A 21,307-nucleotide genomic window follows, 5' to 3' on the forward strand; every position below is an offset into this window, starting at 1 on the left:
GTTCGAAAGACATTGCCCATATGTCTAGCCCAAGGTGGTTCCTCAGCTGATTGATTTATTTGAATCAGTGCCTGACTGGGACTGACGCAAATCCGCAATAGCATCAGCCATGTTCCTAGCCCACGGAGTAATAGACTGATCCACAGATCCACCAGACTGCTCAACAGGTGCCCCAGAGCATGCACTGCAGAGAGAACCCGGATCCGTGCTACCTTTAACCAGTTTGGATCCGCACTGAGAACAGGCAAATTAAACAGCTGAGCCTGCCTTCCCCTTAGCAGATTTGTCTGGCTTATTGGCCATACTGCTGTGAAAAGAATCACCCCCTGTCCTAAAAGGTAAATACACAGCAGTGTAACCACTTACTCCTGTCTGTAAAAACTAACACACTATGTATAAGGACAAAGGAGTGAAAAGTGGGGCTAGTATAATAACCAAGCCTCTACTTTAATATATAAAAGGGTAGGAGCAGTCACACAGTATACTTGCAGTTAGCTGATCCCCCGCTGAAAACCCCCTTGTGTGTGTCCCCGGAGCGCAGCATCCCCCGCCGTCTTCAGCAGCGCGGAGAAGATGGCAACTGCTGAAGAAGCCCGCCCCCACAGACTGAGGTGGGCAGTACAGTGATCATCCTCTGAGCGGGAGACGGGAAGCTGTACTTCCCATTCTACTTCCGCCGCAGCCTGAACGGTCTCCTTGGTGATGGGAAACTAAAGCGGACCGGCGCCTAGGTACATCGGTCTACTGACTGCAGCTTTAAACGCTGAGCCAGTAGGCTGCTTCACAGCCATAGTGTCCTGGGGAGCTGTCAGACCGCTTCTATTAGATAGAGGTCCATGCCCCCCCCCCCCCCCCCACCACGCATGCTGTATATCAATCACAGCGCTCGCAGCATACACAGAGCCAAACACCCAATGCTATGGGGGAAGAGAAAAAACTAACAGCCCAACACTGTCAGACAGGTTGTGGCTGTCATTCTCATTCTTACCTGAAAGATTGCCTCCTGGGATCCCAGTCCGGATATAGGGAGCCCCAGTAACCAGAAAGTGGTGACTTCCCTAGAGGCTGTAGAGAGCGGGGAAACTACTAACTACTCCCCGCTCCAAGTACACCTGTCACCCGTAAACAGGGACTTAGGGTACACATGTAGAAAAAAAAACAGAACAAAAGAAACCTAACTAAAATCAAAAGCAAGGAACTCTGCCTGCACTCTCCAGGCACAAAACTTAAACTGAGGAAACCTGATAGGCTGGAGATGGGAGGGGTTAGAGAGGGGAGGGGTTAATTTTTATAGGTTCTGTGCCAAAGCTGGGTTTCCACTCTAACCTATCAGTCACACGCAGCGTCCCCCAGATGGATGAAAAATAAATTTGGATTTTTACTTACCATAAAATCTCTTTCTCCGGCAGGGTCCACAGGTTATCCACGCGATAACATTGGGATATGATGGAGCGACAGCGGATTGGCACCAAACGATCACAAGAATGCACCGGGCTCGTCCATATAATCCCGCCCACTGACTCAGTCAAATCAGTTTTTTGTTCAGTGCGGCAGGAGCCGGACCATGGTCACAGGGCTGCTGTGTTTGGCAGCCCTAAGCTTTATTTGATTTATTTTTATAGTCTGTTTTTTGAGTGATCTTTCCTAACAGCGTCTTACACGCATATTGGAAAGAGTCGCTCCAACAACTCTCCGCCGGGTCGCAACAACGCTTACCCACGGTACAAGTGCTGTTTCAATGGGTGTCTCCAGCAGACGTTACCAGGCTGTTGCCAGAGCACGGGGAGAAGGTAAGGCATCGGTTCCGTTTAGAAGGGGAATATGGACACAGCCGCACTGTATTGGGAGGAGACTACCAAACAGTAGCTGGCACACCACCACCACGGGTGCTCCAGCGCTAGGCCTTAGGGATCATAAGGCGCCAGGATTAGTTGAGGCTGCGATCCCTAGAGTTGATGTCAGCAGTGGGGAGTCAGACGCTCTCCTGGTCGCCCCTCCCCCCAGTTCATGACCAGTTACCGCGCGTCTCCCACCGTGAACTGATTGCCTCACTTCCGTCTCAGACGCTACCACGAAGGGACTTGGTCGCAGCATAGGCGCTGCGTCTGTATACACTAAGGTTTACCGCTAAGAGACTGGGTCACAGACATGAGCATCTGCATGCACTAACGTTCACTGAGCGTCTGTGTCCACTAAAAATATGCATGTCATTGATAATGCAAAAATCTATAGGGCCTCGGCCGTCAAAAGAATAAGACCATATTGTCTTTGTCTGGGGCAGTCATAAGGCCAGCCAGGACTTCACCTTGCAATCTATGGCTACACCACACTGGATAGGCCCAATCTCACTAGATTTTGGAAGCTAAGCAGTGTTCGGCCTGGTTAGTTCTTGGAGGGGAGACCACCTTGAAATACCAGGTGCTGTAGGTACATTGGGCTGAGGTACTGGAAGACAGGTTTTCAGCGCCTGCAAGGGAGTAAGAATCCAATATAGCTCATATGGACACTAATGTTCTAGGGCATCAGCATAACAATCGCTGTTCAAGAACAGCTTGGTTCACATACATGGGAAGCTGATTCAGAATCAAAGAAGGTTCTGGAAATTTTTGACTTGGCTGGAAGTTTCTGTTTGAGTTAACAGTTATTCCGGAGTCAGAAACAGACTCCAAGAAGGTCACGTTTCCTTCCACATATAACCCCAAATCTAGGGGTCTGGTTCAGCCTTGGTCATAAAGGAACGTAACAGCCCCAATATATTAAGTTTGGTAAGGCAAAGAAGCAAAGACAACCAGAGGCCAACTTCCAAACCAAAGGCCATCAGCATGATGGTGCGGGTCTCCTTCTGGCGGATTCCAGAAGGATAAGGGGCCGACTTCTTCAGTTTGCACAGATTTGATAGCAATCTACAGATAGATGCCTGGGTGCAAGAAGCGGTATTTCTAAGGTTATACTTTCCCTTCTGGAACAATTCTCCTAAAAGGTTTCGGTCTCAGCCCATCTCAGTTAGAGGCGTAGGCGAGGGATTGGCATGAAGCAATTCAGAAAATGTTTTGTCAGGAATAGTCATACCAGTAACCCATGCACAATGGGAGGGGGTTTATTCCCAGCTGGGTCGAAAACAATCCCTCGCCCCATTATCAATTTCAAAAACAGAGAAATTTGGGTAACACGGTTTACGTGGAGGCAACTCCATAGTTGGGTGGGGAGCCAATATATTATATGGTATTCCTGGATAAGTCAGGAATCTTACCTTCAGGCTCCTATAACACTGTCCATCAGTGTTATCTCAAGGTTTACCATCCTTCAGCAAAATTTCAGTTAGGCCTTACTAACTTACTTACTTACTTAGGGAGATCATACAGGCACGTGGAGGCCACACACACTACTGAGCCTCATTTTGACTTGTTTTAAGGACATTAACATCAAAGTTGGATCAGCCTGTAGTGTGTTTTTCCACTTTAATTTTGAGGGTGACTCCAAATCCAGACCTCCATGGGTTAATAAATTTGATTTCCATTGATAATTTTTGTGTGATTTTGTTGTCAGCACATTCAACTATGTAAAGAACAAAGTATTTAATAAGAATATTTCATTCATTCAGATCTAGGATGTGTTATTTTAGTGTTCCCTTTATTTTTTTGAGCAGTGTAGTTACCTCGGAACAAGATATCCAAGGCAAAGCTAGCAGAGTGGTTACAATGTCAAACAATATCAATTCACGCAGCAATGCGAATGATGGGTTTGATGGTGTTAACAATACACATGGTGGAGTGGGCATAATTCCACTCAAGACTTTTTCAGCATCTCCTCCATCTAAGGCCGTATCACACTGGATATGTCCAATCTCAATTGATGTTGGAAGTTAAGCAGTGTTGTACCTGGTTAAATTCTCTGAGTGCAAGACCATCTGTGAATACCAGGTGGTGTAGATGGGCCAGATGGACAGTACACAAACAAGTACGTGGTACTGGCAAAAAAAGGTAAGAAGTAGCCTGGGGGCTACAGACATTCCATCTAGAGGATACCTTTTTCTTTTTGGATATCAGGTGGGGAAATCCTGACAACAAATACAAGTCTTCATGGCTATGGAGGCCATTATCCGGAAAATTATGATTCCGGGGATTATGGACCACAGAAGAAAGGTGCCTGCTAATAAATCTGTTAGCACTTCAGGCCATATACTGGGTCCTGATTCAGGCACGGGACATTCCTAAAGGAAGATCGGTCCAGATCCGCAAGGACAAGTCAATGGCAGTAGTGTACCTCAACTTTCAGAGAGGAACACGCAGATTAATAGCAAGAAAGGAGGTAAATCACATACTAAAGTGTGCAGAACTCCATCTCCCAGCCTTTTCCTCAGGGTTTGTTCCGGGAGTCCTAAACTGAATATCTGATTTCTCAGTTGACACGCCATTCAGGTAAATGAATGGGCTTTACAGTTTACACCCTAAAGTCGTGTCAGACTCGGGTAGACAAATGGGCTTGGCCAGAGATAATTCTCATGGTGTCCCATCTGAACAACAAAAGCCATAATCGGGTCAGGAACAAAGGAAGTGATCTTTGTGGATGTCTTTTTAATAGGAATTTTATTTCTCTTATGTGTTTCTCAAATCATCCTGCTACTCAGGATAGTGAGGAAAATACAACAAAGATGCCAGGATTCTAATAAGCCCCAGCTTGGCCCAGAAGGCATTGGAACACGGATCCGCAGAAAATGTTGAATACCTTTTCTGTTTCCTCTACGCCCAGACTAAAACAGGGTCCTTGATTATCACAGATATCTGGATCAACTGTTTTGATGGCCTGGCTCTTGAAATCTATATACTGAGGTCCAGAGGATTCTCACAAATGCTCAGAGCAAGGAAAAACTTCCTTGACTTGTATTTATCACCAAATATGGCAAGCTTATATTCATTGGTGCAACGAAAGAGGTATGGACCCGAAATCTTGCAGAGTTTCCAGGGTTTTAGCATTCCTTCTAACAGGAATAGATAAAGGTTTTGCGGTGGCTTCCTTGGAAATACAAGTGTCAGCATTGACTGTATGGTTCCGAAAAAAAAATGCCAAAATACAGGATGTGAGCACTTTTTACCAGGGAATGCTGCACATTCAACCTTCCCTTTTTCCTACTACAGGGTCAGGGAATCTAAATCTAGTCCTCAAAGCCTGTCAAGTTGCTCTTTTTAAACCACTAAGTGAAGTGGATTTTAAATGGTTGACAGCTAAAGTTCTCGTTCGGCTGACTATGGCATTAGCTAGAAGAGTGTCGGATTTAGGAGCACTGTCATGTTAATCTCCTTTTCTGATGTTATCCAGATAAAGTAGTTCTCAGAACTAGGTCTGGGTATCTTCCTAAGGGGTGATCTATATTCCACCTTAATGAAGATATTATGGTCCCGGTTTTTCAGGAATCGGGATTTTCTGCGGGAGATGACGTAGCCCGGGTATTAAGGATCTACATGGATCGTACCAGTGCCATTAGAAAGACAAATTCTCTTTTCATCCTCTACGGTTTTCACAAGAGGAGATGGCCTGCTACTAAACAGACGCTAGCAAGATGGCTTCGAATGACGATTTCAGAAGCATATTCTTAAGCTGATCTCCCTGTCCCAGCTAATGTCTCTGCTCACTCTACATGTAAGGAAGGTCTTTCATGGGTAGCACAATATTGTGCTTGAGCAGAACAGATATGTAAGGCAGACACATGGCCTCCAATAAATACATTCAATCAGACATTATGCCTGGGTTATCTTTGCCTCTCATGATGCTCAATTCGGGCATAAGGTTCTCCTATTAATCAGGAGCGTCGCCACCACTAAAAATTGCTTTGGGAAGTCCCAATGTTATCCTGTGGATAACCTGTGGACCCTGCCAGAGAAATATATGTTATGGTAAGAACTTACCGTTGATAACGGTATTTCTCCTATGTCCACAGGTTCCCACCCTGACGCACCTGATTTGAGAATTATTATATTCCCTAAACTCTTCCCTTTTGCATGGAAGAGTGTGCATATATGTTCTTCTCGCCTGAATAGGGTTCTACATAATGCTCCTGCCTAAATGCTTTGGAAACAACTGATTTGACTGAGTCAGTGGGCGGGATTATATGGACGAGCCCGGTGCATTCTGGGAGGCCAGAAAGCTTGTGATCGTTTGGTGCCAATCCGCTGTCGCTCCATCACATTCCAATGTTATCCTGTGGACATGGGAGAAATACTGTTATCAACGGTAAGTTCTTACCATAACGTATATTTCTCTGAGTCCATCTGGGGGACGCTGCGCACTTACACTTGGGTTAGAGTGTGTGAGTATGGAGTTTGGCACAAGCTATGAAAACAGCTCCTCCCCCTCTAACACCTCCCATCAACCCCCTGTTCACAGGAAGTACTCCTCAGTTAAAGTTTAACAAAGCTGAGAGAGAGAGAAATCAATATCCAGACAAAAAGGGATGGGATCACAGCGTCCCACAGATGGACTCAGAGAAAGAGATTTTACGGTAAGTAAAAAATCCTAATTTCTCTATCATCCATCTGGGGGACACTGCGCACTTACACTTGGGTGATATCCCAAAGCAAGCCAAAGGGGGGGGGGAGAATAGGCGGGAAACCCGCCCCTAAGATCAGACGCCCAACAGAGGCATCCCCCCATACCAGAAGTATGGAAACAATAGAATCCTGTGAAGGTTGCCTCTCTACACAGCTGCACAATAGAGGCACCTCCGCAAACAGCCCAGAAGACCCCAACGGCCTGAGTCGCACAATTCCGCAGAGGGTCAGGAACAGCAGAGGACATATAAGGCTGACGGTGTTCTTAGAGACCGGTCAACCTTGCTGGGACACACCACTTAGAATGAACAATGTGTCCATACGGCGAACTTCAAATGTTTCGGTTGAAGGTTTGTCTTGAACTCAGGTCTCAATATACACTGGTCTCCAACATTAGTGCGCTCAGCCACAGCTCCTGTGTTGAAAAAAATAGGATTTTAATACCTACCGGTAAATCCTTTTCTCTTAGTCCGTAGAGGATGCTGGGGGACTCCAAAAGGACCATGGGGTATAGACGGGATCCGCAGGAGACATGGGCACACTATAAGACTTTGAATGGGTGTGAACTGGCTCCTCCCTCTATGCCCCTCCGCCAGACCTCAGTTATAGGAACGGTGCCCAGAGGAGACGGACATTTAGAGGAAAAGGATTTTGTTAAACTAAGGGTGAGATACGTACCAGCTCACACCACAACACACCGTACAACATGGCATTTAACTAAACCCAGTTAACAGTGTGAACCAAAACATATCAGCAACAGGCTGACCCCTACCAAACACAACCTTTGTGTAACACAAGCAATAATTATATACAAGTACTGCAGATAGAGTCCGCACTGGGTTGGGCGCCCAGCATCCCCTACGGACTAAGAGAAAAGGATTTACCGGTAGGTATTAAAATCCTATTTTCTCCTTCGTCCTAGAGGATGCTGGGGACTCCAAAAGGACCATGGGGATTATAACAAAGCTCCAAACCGGGCGGGAGAGTGCGGATGACTCTGCAGCACCGATTGAGCAAACATGAGCTCCTCATCAGCCAGGGTTTCAAACTTGTAGAACTTTGCAAAAGTGTTTGACCCCGACCAAGTAGCTGCTCGGCAAAGCTGTAATGCCGAGACGCCTCGGGCAGCCGCCCAAGATGAGCCCACCTTCCTAGTGGAACAAGCTTTCACTGATTTCGGTAACGGCAATCCAGCCGTAGAATGAGCCTGCTGAATCGTATTACAGATCCAGCGCGCAATAGTCTGCTTAGAAGCAGGAGCGCCAACCTTGTTGGCCGCGTACAGGATAAACAGCGCCTCTGTTTTCCTAACCCGAGCCGTTCTGGCTACATAAATTTTCAAAGCTCTGACCACATCAAGAGACTTGGAATCAGCCAAGGCTTCAGTAGCCACAGGCACCACAATAGGTTGGTTCATGTGAAACGAAGAAACCACCTTTGGTAGAAATTGTTGACGAGTTCTCAACTCCGCTCTATCCTCATGGAAAATCAAATAGGGGCTTTTGTGAGACAAAGCCGCCAATTCGAACACCCGCCTTGCGGATGCCAAGGCCAAAAGCATAACCACTTTCCAAGTGAGAAATTTCAACTCAACCTTTTGTAATGTTCAAACCAATGTGAAGAATGTAAGGAACTGTAACACCACGTTAAGGTCCCACGGTGCCACTGGGGGCACAAATGGAGGTTGGATGTGAAGTACGCCTTTTACGAAAGTCTGTACTTCTGGAAGCGAGGCTAATTCCTTTTGAAAGAAAATTGATAAAGCCGACACCTGCACTTTAATGGAGCCTAACTTCAGACCCGCATCCACACCTGCTTGCAAAAAATGGAGAAAACGCCCCAGCTGAAATTCTTTCGTAGGAGCCTGCTTGGATTCACACCAAGACACATATTTTCTCCAAATACAGTGATAATGCTTCGCCGTTACCTCCTTTCTAGCTTTAAGTAGAGTGGGGATGACTTCCCCGGGAATACCCTTCCTAGCTAGGATTTGGCGTTCAACCGCCATGCCGTCAAACGCAACCGTGGTAAGTCCTGGAACACGCACGGCCCTTGCTGTAACAGATCCTCTCTCAGAGGAAGAGGCCAGGGATATCCTGTGAGTAATTCCTGAAGATCCGGATTCCAGGCCCTCCGTGGCCAATCTGGAACAACGAGTATCGCCTGAACCCTTGTTCTTCTTATGATCCTTAACACCTTTGGAATGAGTGGAAGTGGAGGGAACACATAGACCGACCGAAATACCCACGGTGTCACTAGTGTGTCCACTGCTATTGCTTGAGGGTCCCACGACCTGGAACAATATGTCTGAAGCTTCTTGTTGAGACGAGACGCCATCATGTCTATTTGAGGATGTCCCCAACAACTTGTCACTTCTGCAAAGACCTCTTGATGAAGACCCCACTCTCCTGGATGGAGATCGTGTCTGCTGAGGAAGTCTGCTTCCCAGTTGTCCACTCCTGGAATGAAGAAGCGAAGGATCTTGGTGGCCTCCGCCATCGCCGCTCTGCTCTTTGTTCCGCCCTGGCGGTTTATGTGCGCCACGGCCGTGATGTTGTCCGACTGAATCAGGACGGGCAGGTCGCGAAGATGTTCCGCCTGCCGCACGCCGTTGTAGATGGCCCTTAACTCCAGCACGTTTATGTGCAGACAAGCTTCCTGGCCTGACCATTTTCCCTGGAAATTTTGTCCCTGTGTAACTGCTCCTCAACTTCGGAGACTCGCGTCCGTGGTAACCAGAATCCAGTCTTGGATCCAGAACCTGCGACCCTGTAGAAGGTGAGAACTTTGGAGCCACAACAGGAGAGAAACCCTGGCCCTGGGGGACAGACTTATCTTCCGGTGCATCTGCAGATGGGACCCTGACCACTTGTCCAGCAGGTCCCACTGAAACGTTCTTGCATGGAACCTGCGGAAATGAAGGACTCGTAGGCCGCCACCATTTTTCCCAGCACTCGAGTGCAGTGATGAATCGACACTCTTGGCGGTTTCAGAAGTTCCTTGACCATTTTCTGGATTTCCTGAGCTTTTTCCAACGGGAGAAAGATCCTCTGCAGTTCAGTGTCCAGAATCATGCCCAAAAACTACAGCCGAGTCGTCGGAATGAGCTGCGACTTTGGTAGATTTAGGAGCCAGCCATGCTGTTGCAGCTCTTGCAGGGAAAGTGCAACGTTTTTTAATAACTGCTCCTGTGATCTCACCTTTATCAGGAGATCGTCCAAGTACGGGATAATTGTGACCCCTTGCTTGCGCAGGTGCACCATCATTTCCGCCATTACCTTGGTGAAAATCCTCGGGGCCGTGGAAAGACCAAACGGCAACGTCTGAAATTGGTAGTGACAATCCTGAACAGCGAACCTCAGGTACGCCTGATGAGGAGGAAAAATGGGGACAAGTAGGTAAGCATCCTTTATGTCAACTGACACCATAAAATCCCCCCCTCCAGACTGGAGATCACCGCTCGGAGAGATTCCATCTTGAATTTGAAACTTTTCAAATACACATTGAGGGATTTTAAGTTCAGAATCGGCCTGACCGAGCCATCCGACTTCGGGACCACAAACAGGCTTGAATAAAAACCTTCTCCCCGCTGTGACGGGGGTACCTCGGCAATGACTCGCTGGTGACACAGCTTCTGTATTGCCATACACATTACCTCTCTTTCCGGAAGAGAAGCTGGCAAGGCCGATTTGAAAAATTGGTGTGGGTGCACGTCTTGAAACTCCAGCTTGTATCCTTGGGTCACAATTTCCAGCACCCAAGGATCCAGGCCCGAGAAAACCCAGACCTGACTGAAGAGCTGTAGACGCGCCCCCACTGGTGCGGACTCCAGCAGGGAAGCCCCAGCGTCATGCGGTGGATTTGGCAGAAGCCGGGGAGGACTTCTGCTCCTGGGAGCTTGCCACAGCCGGCAATCTTTTTCCTCTTCCCTTACCTCTCGCCGCAAGGAAGGATGACCCACGTCCTTTACGGAATTTCTGCGACCGAAAGGACTGCATCTGATATGGAGGCGTTTTCTTTTGCTGCGGAGGAAAAGGCAGAAAAGAGGACTTACCCACGGTAGCTGTAGAAACCAGGTCCGCGAGGCCTTCACCAAACAAAACTCCACCCTTATAGGGCTGAGCCTCCATAGCCTTCTTAGAATCAGCATCACCATTCCATTGGTGAGTCCACAACGCCCTCCTGGCCGAGACTGCCATGGCATTGGCTCTTGATCCCAAAAGGCCAATATCTCTCGCCGTCTCCTTTAGATAGACTGCAGCGCCCCTGATATGACCCAGAGTCAAAAGCACGCTATCCCGATCCAGGGTGTCTATGTCCGATGACAAGTTATCTGCCCACTTTTCAATCGCGTTACTCACCCACGCCGAAGCCACAGCCGGCTTGAGCAGCATACCTGTCGTGACATAAATAGATTTCAAGGTAGCTTCCTGCCTACGATCAGCAGGATCCTTAAGGGTCGCCATTTCAGGAGACGGTAGTGCTACCTTCTTGGACAATCGCGCTAGAGCTTTGTCTACCGTGGGTGTCGCCTCCCACCCAACCCTATCCTGAGAAGGAAATGGGTATGCCATAGCAATCCTCCTGGGAATGTGCCACCTCTTGTCTGGAGTTTCCCAGGCTTTTTCAAAAAGGGCATTCAGTTCATGAGAGGGAGGAAATGTTACCTCCGGTTTCTTCCCCTTAAACATACAGACCCTCGTCTCAGGGACAGCGGGGTCTTCCGTAATATGTAACACGTCTTTGATCGCCACTATCATGTATTGAATACTCTTAGCCACTTTAGGATGCAACTTCGCATCATTATAGTCAACACTGGAGTCGGAATCCGTGTCGGTATCCGTGTCTGCTACCTGGGTAAATGAACGTTTTTGGGACCCTGATGGGGTCTGAGTGTGTGGCCCCACGTCACCCATGGATTGTCTTCATGCTTGGTTCTGAGACTCAGATTTGTCCAACCTCTTATGCAATAAAGCCACACTGTTATTTAACACACTCCACATCTCAACCCAATCAGCAGTCGGCGGTGCCGACGGAGTCACTCCTTCATTCTGTTCAGCTCCCATATGCACCTCCTCCTGGGAAGAGCATTCAGTTTCTGCCATGTCGACAAACACGTACCGACACCCCCAAACACACTGGGCTAAAGGGGACAGACCCACAGTAAGGCCTTTCAGAGAGACAGAGGAGTTTGCCAGCTCACACCCAGCGCCCCACCGGTCTGAAGAAAACAACAATGCCCCAGACCTATAATCGCTTGTTATATATAAATAACCAACACCAAATTTATGTCCCCCCCCCCCCCCCCTTGTTTTTAGCACCCTGTTACTTGTGACAACAGTGAAGGGCCAGGAGCAGCGTCTCTGCAGCGCTGGTCAGAGCTGAAGGATGAAGCCCTGCCCCCTACATGGCGCGCTTCGGTCCCGCTATTAATTTGACTGGCGGGGGTCTCCTAACAGTGCCTATGCACTGTATATAGCTGCCAGTCCCTACAAATGAGGTTTTTATTGCTGCCCAGGGCGCCCCCCCCTGCGCCCTGCACCCATGTAGTGCCTGTGTGAGTGGGAGCAATGGCGCGCAGCACGACCACTGCACGGTACCTCAGGAAGACTGAAGTCTTCTGCCGCCTTCAGACATCTTCTTTGCTTCGGTTACTCACCTCTCCTCTATCTTCTGGCTATGTGAGGGGGACGGCGGCGCAGCTCCGGGAACGAGCAGCTAGGCGACCCAAGTGATCAGACCCTCTGGAGATAATGGTGTCCAGTAACCTAAGAAGCAGAGCCTATCAACTCACAGAAGTAGGTCTGCCTCTCTCCCCTCAGTCCCACGAAGCAGGGAGCCTGTTGCCAGCAGTGCTCCCTGAAAATAATAAACCTAACAAAAGTCTTTTTAGAGAAACTCTGAGGAGGGGCATAGAGGGAGGTGCCAGTTCACATCCATTCAAAGTCTTATAGTGTGCCCATGTCTCCTGCGGATCCCGTCTATACCCCATGGTCCTTTTGGAGTCCCCAGCATACTCTAGGACGAAGGAGAAAAAGGAGTTTTGTATGTAAAACCATTTTATCATAAAAGAAAAACCAACAAAAGTGGACTGCAGCAAAGAGCTGCCGATTCCGAAACATGCCGAGCTGAGGCAATGGGCAAAAGAAAACAAAACCACCGTAAGAGGAAGGAACCGCCACCCAACAGAGTCCAGAGGCTGGAAAGGAGACACAGGAGCTACACAGGGAAACTGTATATGCAAAAAGCTGTGAAGGAAACATCGAACATCCGTAAGAATGTTGGTACCCATCTCTGGAAAAGAAAATCTAAAGCAGAACCCTGTATCTGAAGATAAGAAGACAAAGTCCTTCTGACAACTGTTCTGCAGAAAGGACAAGCAGCGAAAAAGACTAAGAACTTCAGCTGTGAAGCCTTTATATCCGCACCAAAAGATGAAAAGTTTTACTGGGCACTGTAATTGGTTTGCGAGCCTGAAACATAGTCAGGGCTACTGACTGAGGTAAACTTATTACTCTGATGATGCTGTTCTCCACAATCATGCCGTCACCGTCAGACGAGACAAATCCCGGTGATGACACAAAGTTTGAAAGTGAAGATCTGGCCGAAGAGGTACACTATAAGGAGCCTTGGCCACCCTGAAGCATTGCAGAGCAGTGTCGGGAGGCAAATCCAGAGCGATTTAGTTAGACCGAAAGAGCCACTGGTCAAATGCGCTGAAGTACTCACTGGAACTTGCCAGAGGCAGAAACAAATATGCCAGATGAAAGTGACAAAGAGCTAACACAGCGTCTTCAGGGAAGAAAAGCATGACAATCCGGGAAGTCCGCTTCCTAGGTGTCCATTCTGGAACTGGAGACGGACGATATTGCCGGAACCCAAAGTGCCACCCACTGCATATGTGAGATACCGTTCCGACTGCTCTCCAGCTGCAAGTGCCACTGTACATGTTGATATAGGCCACTGCAGTTTCGAAGTTCGACTGGATGCGGGCTGCAAGACCATGCTAATCTGCTCTGTATCATTCCAATTTATTTTTTAAAATGTATTTTATTTTAATTTATTTTTTGTATATGTGCTGCCAAAGCGAGCACTTGTAGAAAACCTTGAGCTTGAGCCAAGGCGTCGTGGATTGGCCGGAGATGGAAGTGACATCTCCACTGCGGACCTCAATGTTTTTTTTTTTTAAACCAGAGTTGAAACCCAAAACCGTAACATATGAGACTAGTGACTGTGGTTATGCCCTTCCATGTCAAGACAGAAAATGGAGCCCCATGGGTCAGATTCGGATTGTGTAGACACCAACGAAGATATAGTGTCGTATTTGAAGTGACAGACTGAACTGTTGTTTATGTAAACTCAATTCTGCCTGGGATTAATAACAGAGAATTTGAGATTGAAGAATCCAGGCATGAGACCGGGAGAATGGAGCCACCTGTAAAGTCGCCTCTATCTAGCAGAGGAAGTGTATGCCATGGATCACTGACCCCTGTGGAAACTGCAGAAAAGAGTGTATTCTGGTCTGGAAATCCTGCACTCAGCCAAAAGACCGAGATACCTGGGGTCGAAAAGAAGACCCCTGAACACCATCCTCCGCAAAGTAAGAAATCCGGAACCAAGGTCCACTGTAGATGTGTATGACAAAAGGTGCATGAGACGGAGCTCTTTTTGCAATAATCGACCAAATATGACAGTGATGGGAAAGTAACAGTAAAAACTACAAGACCCTGTTGATGGGAAAGGGATTGGAATGAATACTCCGGCGTTGGATAGCGAACAGATTGCAAGAATTAGAGCCTGTCTCTTGGATGAAACGCAAAAGAGGGGTAACTAAGAATCCTGCTTGGTACGTGTTCCCCAAGATTCAGAATATATGATCATGATATAATTTGGTATATCCAACGGACCAGTGGAATCTGAGAAAGTTGGTTTCCCCCACTGAGAACCAGACCACCCGACTCCATGACCGCTGCAGAGGACATATCAGAAGTCCGAGTTCCAGGTGGACAAATGCCTTATAAAAGAATACATATTTCGTTGATATTTATTTTAAATAACACATTTCTTAGCAGTCATACTCAGAATGAGAACCCATTACCTGTTATACTGAAGGCAGACACCTTACTGCTAGAGCTATTTGTTCCTACCTGCAAGGCACACTTTGATTTGGAAGCAGAATTCCACAAATCGCTATAAAAATGAATATATGGGCATCATAGACAGGGCAGAGATGCAGGATTGAATATAGAAATAGAATCCAAGAAAACAACATTGACAGAGGATAGAGCTTCAGAGACCTAATCTGTCAATGGATAATTTGAAAAGGATGATCTTATACAATAACGGACCACTTGCATTATGCAATCTGCAACCGCTCTAAGGGCCTAATTCTGAGTTGATCGCAGCAGCAATTTTGTTAGCAGTTGGGCAAAACCATGTGCACTGCAGGGGGGGGGGGGGGAGGGCAGATGTAACATGTGCAGAGAGTTAGATTTGGGTGGGGTGTATTCAAACTGAAATCTAAATTGCAGTGTAAAAATAAAGCACCCAGTATTTACCCTGCACAGAAACAATATAACCCACCCAAATCTAACTCTCTCTGCAAATGTTATATCTGCCCCCCCCCCCCCCCCCCCCCTGCAGTGCACATGGGCCCTCATTCCGAGTTGTTCGCTCGCAAGCTGCTTTTAGCAGCATTGCACACTCTAAGTTGCTGCCTACTGGGAGTGAATCTTAGCTTAGCAAAATTGCGAACGAAAGATTCTCAAAATTGCGAATAGAAATTTATTTGCAGTTTGAGTAGCTCGGGACTTACTCTGCCACTGCGATCAGTTCAGTCAGTTTCGTTCCTGGTTTGACGTCACAAACACACCCAGCGTTCGCCTAGGCACTCCCCCGTTTCTCCAGCCACTCCCGCGTTTTTCCCAGAAACGGCAGCGTTTTTTCACACACTCCCATAAAACGGCCAGTTTCCGCCCAGAAACACCCACTTCCTGTCAATCACATTACGATCACCAGAACAAAGAAAAAACCTCGTAATGCCGTGAGTAAAATACCAAACTTCTTAGCAAATTTACTTGGCGCAGTGCGAACATTGCGCATGCGCAATTAGCGGAAAATCGCTGCGATGCGAACAAAATTACCGAGCGAACAACTCGGAATGACCACCATGGTTTTGCCCAATTGTTAACAAACTTGCTGCTGCGATCAACTCAGAATTACCCCCTAAGATCCATGCATTAGCCAAGATAGGGCATAGGAATATTCCTGTCAGAATGAATACCAATTGATTAACCGCCTCACTGTTGTCAAACTGCAGTGATTTAAGGTCACATACTGTACTTTATGAGAGAGTCATCTTAGGCCACCTCGTGATGGATGCGTCCACTAATTATTAGTGGAACCTCCATCGCGCCAGTGTTTTCATCAGCAAAAGAATAAAGAAACACTGTCTGTAAATGTGAGTCATTGGATCTGAAACGACAATATTGTGTACTAGAGACAGACGCATTACCCTGGAAACATGAACCGCTACATCGTCCCAACGTGAAGGAATAGGTGGAAACCAATTAACTCAGTAGTCTATTTCTTATTCCTATCCAGAAGCATGCTCCCTGACAGTATTTATTTTACTAATTTCCTGAGATAAACGCCCCTTTCTACGAGTTCAGTTCAGTGGACATTTGTTACTTCACAGACAGGCTCCCTACCATCTCGGTCTCGGCACTCCGTCCTTTGTCCACACTGCAGCCAATTGATCTCCAGGAACCATACCTCTGCTGTGAGGTAAAGGTACTCCAGCTATTTACGGCACCTTTACACCTGGATACCGCCGCGACTAGCCGGACACGAACGGATCTCCGCCGTGAGACCATTACAGCACCAGCCATCAGCGGCTTTGCCGTTCCAGATTTCCACCGCCAGCTAAATAGATCACGTTCTTTGCTGGGAAGTTCCCAATACGTTACCATCTTATGGTCAATTGACGGCTGCTCGGACGGAGGTTCTAACACATCAGCGAGTTTGCTTTTCAACTATTACTGAGGCATGAACCAAAATCTCTATATCCACCTCGTGCAATTGCATACAGGACCCTGTAGTAAATTCCAGGAACCAGCACGGGGGTAATTATTATTGTTTGTTTTGCCTCTATTAATTTTATATCAGTTATTGTGGAGCCTTCTGTGGACATCTCATATGATATCACACTGGGATGCCAGTATTAGAATCAATTGACACTCCCTGTAGAGAGCTTCTCTCTCAAGATATCTATTCTGCACTTTAGATACATTGGTGGTCATTCCGAGTTGTTCGCTATGTTTTTCGTTCGCACAACATATTCGCAAAGTTGCGATTATGTTGTAAAACTGCGAACATCCGCCCCCAACGTACATTTGCTATTTCGTACGCAGTACTACACAAAGTAGGCGTATGCCAAATCACAACGCATTAATGCGAATCCATCGCATACGCACACTCCTCATCGTAAAAAAACGATCTCATCGTAGATTTACGCATTCCTCTTAAATGTGCTAAGGTTTGTGCAAACAAACTCACAGCAATGTTTTTTTTTTTCCTAATTTAGATGACACCTTGCAATTCAAACTCAGCAAGCGTCCCTCAATTATAAATCCAATTAGTGTAATAATTGATTGTGTGCATGACCAATTAAGTCTGCAAAGAATACCTCAAGAACACTTTGTAGGCATAATTGGACATTACCATGTTTTTTTTTAAAGAAGTGCAAGAGATGTGTAAACTGTGCCTGACATAAATGTAAATAGCATAATTTGGTGTGGATGTTTAGTGTGTGAATGTATGTGTTTACATGTTTATTTTAAAAATAAGCTACTAACTAACCTAATTTGTATGTAATAAATAAGACTTAAACTCGTAATTTGTTTGTGTTTTTTTTGTTAGGTAACCAATTTCTGCTTTGCAATATGCTTTAATATTTTGTCATTAAAAACATCACAAGCGCATAACAGTAAATTTAATTTTTTATTTTTGGAACATTTTTTGTTTTAAGTTTTTTATAAACATAATTTTTATTTTATTTTATTTTTTTACAATAAATTAGCCAAATGGTTTACTTCGGCCAACATGGCCTCCAAATTTGCCTTCATCCGGCCAACGATGCCTGCCAGGCTTGTGGGATCTCCAATGGCACCATCTGAAATGCAGAGTCAAAATGCTAATTAAAACATAACTCACATTACCTATTACATCACAATTCCAAAAAGCACACTTTCATATCAAATGATATACATCATGGATGTATAAATGACAAAACAGTAGCATACCAACACACAAGCATACTCAGCAATGTTTTGCTTTGCAAAATTTCAATGTGTAAAAGTCTACCACACCATGATGTACATTTACTAAGATGGGAGTTATATTTAGGGTGTGATGTTGTCCATAGCAACCAATCACATTCTACTTCTCTTCTAGAAGGTGGGAAATAACTGAAACTTTGTTTTTGTTTGGTTGCTATGTTCAACATCCAATCTTGAATCACACCCCCAAATTAGTACATGTAAGCCCATACTGGTCATCATTCACATCTGTAGTGAAGCAGACTTGTCTTTTGTGCTGTTTTGCCCTGCATCATCACACTGCATATCAACATCTTCAGAAGGACAACATATCCTAGCATGCCCACACTCCCTGAAAGCCTGCCTTACTAAATAAATAAGGTCAAACAGGTTTTGAAAAAGCAAATAAGCATTTTGTGAGTGTAACTTTCACAACACAAATCATTGTGTCGTTAGGCTGGCTAACAAAGTGACTCCTGCGACTTTTTTTGGAAAATATTGCAATACCCAAGCTCAATTGTAAAAGTAAAACCACACAAAAATGAACACTCAGGTCTAAATGTGTTGCATATAATGTTTCACATACAAACCTTGTTGTGCAGGCAAACCTGTCGACATAGTGATTAGCAACCAGATGTAGACACTGTACATATAATGTCCCGCACACAAATGTGAATGCATCATCCATACCATGATGAAGAAGACAAGCATTTAACCTTGACAAAAGATTGGCCAAAGTACAACACTGCATTTATTTGAATGTGTTTTGTATTTTTAAATTTTAAAAATAAGGAATGTGTGCGAACTTACTCTCCTCTGCCACTTGGCCACCTCCCTCTAGTGGCTCCGGGCCTCTGCTGCCCATTCTGTAGGCGACGTTGGCTGGCTGGGGGATGGAGGCTGGATGGGTGAGGTTGGCTGGATGGGGGATGGGGGCTGGCTGGGGGATGGAGGCTGGATGGGTGAGGTTGGCTGGATGGGGGATGGGTGCTGGATGGGGGAAGGAGGCAGGATGGGGGAAGGAGGATCCAATTGGGTGAGAGGATGGAAGGGGGAGGTACTTACAGAGGGTGTTTGGGAATGATAGGGTGAGGGTGGTGGTGTGCTTTTTTAGGACACAGAGGGGGAGGGGGGCAGAGAGGGGAATTTGGAAAGAGAGTGGGATTGGGCTGGAGAGGGGGTGTGGGCTGGAGAGGGGGATTGGGAAAGAGAGTGGGCTTGGGCTGGAGAGGGGGAGTTGGAAAATGAGGCTGAGGTGGCTGGAGAGGGGGATTGGGCAGGAGAGGGGGATTGGGCAGGAGAGGGGGATTGGGCAGGAGAGGGTGAGGTTGCTGGAGAGGGTGAGGTGGCTGGAGAGGGGGATTGGGCAGGAGAGGGGGATTGGGCAGGAGAGGGTGAGGTGGCTGGAGAGGGTGAGGTGGCTGGAGAGGGGGATTGGGCAGGAGAGGGGGATTGGGCAGGAGAGGGTGAGGTGGCTGGAGAGGGTGAGGTGGCTGGAGAGGGGGATTGGGCAGGAGAGGTGGTCAGGGAGCCAGAAGGGGATGGTGTTTGTGGATGTGCCTGTTGTGGCCTCCCTGCACCAGCAGCAGCACCTTGCCGTTGTGCTCGCCCTAGAATGACATATGTAATTTTTAGGTTTTAACATATACATTTAGAACATCCGCATATTCATATTACTCTGTTCTGTACCATGTTAAAGAGACAGGGATAACATTACTAAGTTATTAAAATGTTTATACTGGTGATGTTGTCCTTAGCAACCAATCATAATATAATTAAACTTTCTTAAGCACCTTCTATCCGATAATAATAAGAATTTACTCACCGGTAATTCTATTTCTCGTAGTCCGTAGTGGATGCTGGGAACTCCGTAAGGACCATGGGGAATAGCGGGCTCCGAAGGAGGCTGGGCACTCTAGAAAGATTTAGGACTACCTGGTGTGCACTGGCTCCTCCCACTATGACCCTCCTCCAAGCCTCAGTTAGGAAACCGTGCCCGGACGAGCAGACATAATAAGGAAGGATTTAGAATCCCGGGTAAGACTCTTACCAGCCACACCAATCACACCGTACAACTCGTGATACAATATCCAGTTTGACAGTATGAAAACAACTGAGCCTCTCAACAGATGGCTCAACAATAACCCTTTTGTTAACAATAACTATTGTACAAGTATTGCAGACAATCCGCACTTGGGATGGGCGCCCAGCATCCACTACGGACTACGAGAAATAGAATTACTGGTGAGTAAATTCTTATTTTCTTTAACGTCCTAGTGGATGCTGGGAACTCCGTAAGGACCATGGGGATTATACCAAAGCTCCCAAACGGGCGGGAGAGTGCGGATGACTCTGTAGCACCGAATGAGAGAACTCCAGGTCCTCCTCAGCCAGGGTATCAAATTTGTAGAATTTTGCAAACGTGTTTGCCCCTGACCAAGTAGCTGCTCGGCAAAGTTGTAAAGCCGAGACCCCTCGGGCAGCCGCCCAAGATGAGCCCACCTTCCTTGTGGAATGGGCATTTACAGATTTTGGCTGTGGTATGCCTGCCACAGAATGTGCAAGCTGAATTGTACTACAAATCCAGCGAGCAATAGACTGCTTAGAAGCAGGAGCACCCAGCTTGTTGGGTGCATACAGGATAAACAGCGAGTCAGAGTTTCTGACTCCAGCCGTCCTGGAAACATATATTTTCAGGGCCCTGACAACGTCTAGCAACTTGGAGTCCTCCAATTCACTAGTAGCCGCCGGCACCACAATAGGCTGGTTCAGGTGAAACGCTGACACCACCTTAGGAAGAAATTGGGGACGAGTCCTCAATTCTGCCCTATCCATATGGAAAATCAGATAAGGGCTTTTACATGATAAAGCCGCCAATTCTGACACTCGCCTGGCTGAAGCCAAGGCCAATAACATGACCACTTTCCACGTGAGATATTTTAGATCCACGGTTTTTAGCGGCTCAAACCAATGTGATTTTACGAAAACTCAACACCACGTTGAGATCCCAAGGTGCCACAGGGGGCACAAACGGGGGCTGAATATGCAGCACTCCTTTCCCAATGCCTGAACTTCAGGTACTGAAGCTAATTCTTTTTGAAAGAAAATCGACAGAGCCGAGATCTGTACTTTAATGGAGCCTAGACTTAGGCCCATATTCACTCCTGCTTGCAGGAAATGTAGAAATCGACCTAGTGGAAATTCCTCTGTTGGGGCCTTTTTGGCCTCGCACCATGCAACATATTTCCGCCACATGCGGTGATAATGCTTTGCCGTAACATCTTTCCTGGCTTTAATAAGCGCAGGAATGACTTCTTCCGGAATACCCTTTTCCTTCAGGATCCGGCGCTCAATCGCCATGCCGTCAAACGCAGCCGCGGTAAGTCTTGGAACAGACAGGGCCCCTGCTGAAGCAGGTCCTGTCTGAGCGGCAGAGGCCATGGG

The sequence above is a fragment of the Pseudophryne corroboree genome, chromosome 8 (assembly GCF_028390025.1).
Source record: "Pseudophryne corroboree isolate aPseCor3 chromosome 8, aPseCor3.hap2, whole genome shotgun sequence".
In the NCBI taxonomy this organism is placed as follows: Eukaryota; Metazoa; Chordata; class Amphibia; order Anura; family Myobatrachidae; genus Pseudophryne; species Pseudophryne corroboree.